Raw genomic sequence first — 3,385 nt, 5'->3', positions numbered from 1 at the left:
TCCAATTTTGGTGTCATCCGCAAACTTACTAACTGTACCTCTTATGCTCGCATCCAAATCATTTATGTAAATGACAAAAAGTAGAGGACCCAGCACCGATCCTTGTGGCACTCCACTAGTCACAGGCCTCCAGTCTGAAAAACAACCCTCCATCACCGCCCTTTGTTTTCTACCTTCGAGCCAGTTCTGTACCCAAATGGCTACTTCTCCCTGTATTCCATGAGATCTAACCTTGCTAATCAGTCTCGGGAACCTTGTCGAACGCCTTATTGAAGTCCACATAGATGATATCTACTGCTCTGCCCGCATCAATCTTCTTTGTTACTTCTTCAAAAAAACTCAATCAAGTTTGTGAGACATGATTTCCCACACACAAAGCCATGTTGACTATCCCTAATCAGTCCTTGCCTTTCCAAATACATGTACATCTTGTCCCTCAGGATTCACACCAACAACTTACCCACCACTGACGTCAGGCTCATCAGTCTATAGTTCCCTTTCTTAAATAGTGGCACCACGTTAGCCAACCTCCAAGTCTTCCCGCACCTCACCTCCTGAAGAAGGGCTTATGCCCGAAACGTCGATTCTCCTGTTCCCTGGATGCTGCCTGACCTGCTGTGCTTTTCCAGCAACATATTTTCAGTTTTGAAAGTTCTTGCCTAATATCGTCTTGTCTAATTTAGAACTTCAACTTTTAGATCTGGTTTATCCTTTTCCATCACTATCTTAAATCTAATAGAATTATGGTCGCTGGCCCCAAAGTGCTCCCTCACTGACACCTCAGTCACCTGCCCTGCCTTATTTCCCAAGACTAGGTCAAGTTTTGCACCTTCTCTGGTAGGTATGTTCACAAACTGAATCAGAAAATGTTCTTTTATACACTTAACACTGTGGGAGTCCCAGTCTGTGCAGAAGTGGGTACTGCTGATGCTGGAAAAGCACAGCAGGAATTTTCCTGGTCCTCGGATGCTGCCTGACCTGCTGTGCGTTGCCAGCACCACTCTAATCTTGAGTCCCAATCTATGTTTGAAAAGTTAAAATCCCTTACCATAACCACCCTATTATTCTTATAGATAGCTGAGATCTCCTTACACATTTGTTTCTCAATTTCCCTCTGACTATTAGGGGGGGTCTATAATACAATCCCAATAAGGTGATCATACATTTCTTATTTCTCAGTTCCACCCAAATAACTTCCCTGGATATATTTCCAAGAATATCCTCCCCAAGTACAGCTGCAATGCAATCCCTTATCAAAAACGCCACTCCCCCTCTGCTCTTGCCTCCCTTTCTGTCCTTCCTATAGCATTTGTATCCTGGAATATTAAGCTGCAGTCCTGCCCATCCCTGAGCCATGGTGCTCTAATTGCTGACATCCCAGTCCCATGTTCCTAACCATGCCCTGAGTTCATCTGCCTTCTCTGTTAGGCCCCTTACATTGACATAAATGCAGTTTAATTTATTAGTCCTACCTTGTTCTCTGCTTTGTCCCTGCCTGCCCTGACAGTTTGACTCACTTCTGTTCTCAACTGTACCTGTCTCAAATTGATCTCTTTCCTCACTATCTCTCTGGGTTCCACCCCCCCCCACCTTACTAATTTAAGTCCTCCTGATCAAATCTAGCAAATCTCCCTGCTAGTATATTAGTCCCCTTCCAATTTAGGTGCAATCTGTCCTTCTTGTACAGGTCACTTCTACTCCAGAAGAGATTCCAATGATCTAAAAATGTGAATCCTTCTCCCTTACACCAGCTCCTCAGCCATGCATTCATCTTCTCTATCCTCCTACTCCTACCCTCACTAGCTCGTAGCACCGGAGAGTAATCTGGATATTACTGCTTTCGAGGACTTCCTTTTTAAATTCCTGCCTAACTCTTTATATTCTCCTTTCAGAATCTCATCCTTTTCCCTTCCTATGTCGTTGGTTCCAATGTGGACAATGACCTCCTGCTGGTCCCTCTCCCCCGTGAGAACATTCTGCACCCTCTCTGAGACATCCTTGATCCTGGCACCAGGGAAGCAACACACCATTCTGCTTTTTCGCTGCTGGCCACAGAAATGTCTGTCTGTACCTCGGACTAGAGAGTCCCCTAACACAATCGATCTCTTGGAACCCAACGTATCCCTCGTTGCATTAGAGTCAGTCTCGATACCAGAAACTTGGCTGTTCGTGCTACATTCCTCTGAGAATCCATCACCCCCTTCATTTTCCAAAACTGCATACTTGTTTTAAATAGGATAGCCACAGAAGATTCCTACATTACCTGCCTATCTCTCTTACCTTACCAGGAGTTAACCCATCTATGTGACTGCATCTGCGACTTTTCTCCCTTCCAATAACTGCCATCCATCCATCCCCTTGCTCTTGTAAATTCCTCATTGCCTTGAACTGTCTCTCCAACTGATCCATTCAATCTGATTAGGAATCGCAACCAATGGCATTTATTGCAGATATAATCCTCAGTAACACGTAAACTCTCCCTAAACTCCCACATCCAACAAGAGCATATCACTCTACATTTTCGCTTCTTCCAAACTGCAGACCCAGAAAGTAGCACCTTCTTAGTGCTCTACAAAACACTGCTTCAGGCTAATTTAATACTTGTGGCTTTACGTTTAATCAAGAGACATATCTCAATAAAACGTAATCAAGAAAGACCCCACTCTACTCATTATTGTAGATTTACAGCAAGGCCACACTTAAAACTATTCACTTATCTGTTTCTGTGTTGTGACCTCTCCCAAACAGGCTCCTCCAAGATCAGTTGTGAATTTCACTTAATTTTCCTAGACGCACTCCAATGTCTGGTGATACATGAATTCAACAGCAAAGGCAGTAACTGCACAGGTTCACTGCTATGTCAGTTAGCAATGTGGGTTTCTTTCTCTCTCTCTCTCCCCCTCCCCTGCACTGACCTGAACATGTGCTGTCTTTGTCTGTCCCTCTCCCTTTTAAAAATGCCATTATTTTGACTTTTTTTCTCCAAAAGTTCCAAAACAATGCAACAGCATATAAAACAGTAATTGGTGCTCCTGGAATTTAAGGAAATCACCTCCAACACCTAAAATACCTCAAAAAAAAAGGAGCAGCCTGTTACAGCCAGAAATTTTTCCCATCCTCCATCTTGGATTACCAAGAAACTTCCACCACAGAACATCCCAGATGGCCTCCTTCTTCAAAGATAGTAATTTCCCCTCCCACATGGTTGACTATGCCCTCCAGCGTATCCCCTCCACTTCCTGCACCTCCTCCCTTGAACGCTACCCCTGCAATCGCAACAAGGACAGAACGCCGCCGCCGCCCCCCCCCCCACCACCAACCCACCCTCCACTCCAGGCACCTTCCTCTGCCACCACAAGAGGTGTAAAACCTACACCCACACCTC

At 44.8% G+C, this 3,385-nt stretch overlaps 1 protein-coding gene across 8 annotated transcripts in view; it reads right to left on the bottom strand.

Annotated features, from left to right (window-relative positions):
* The window catches only part of plekhm3 (pleckstrin homology domain containing, family M, member 3), a 117,641-nt gene that overhangs the window by 48,047 nt on the left and 66,209 nt on the right, over nucleotides 1-3,385 (bottom strand). The gene's annotated exons all lie outside the window — the stretch shown is intronic.

The sequence above is a fragment of the Chiloscyllium plagiosum genome, chromosome 7, assembly GCF_004010195.1.
Source record: "Chiloscyllium plagiosum isolate BGI_BamShark_2017 chromosome 7, ASM401019v2, whole genome shotgun sequence".
NCBI classification, from domain to species: domain Eukaryota; kingdom Metazoa; phylum Chordata; class Chondrichthyes; order Orectolobiformes; family Hemiscylliidae; genus Chiloscyllium; species Chiloscyllium plagiosum.
Note: the sequence above shows the minus strand (reverse complement) of the source record. Positions and strands in the feature narration are given on the sequence as shown.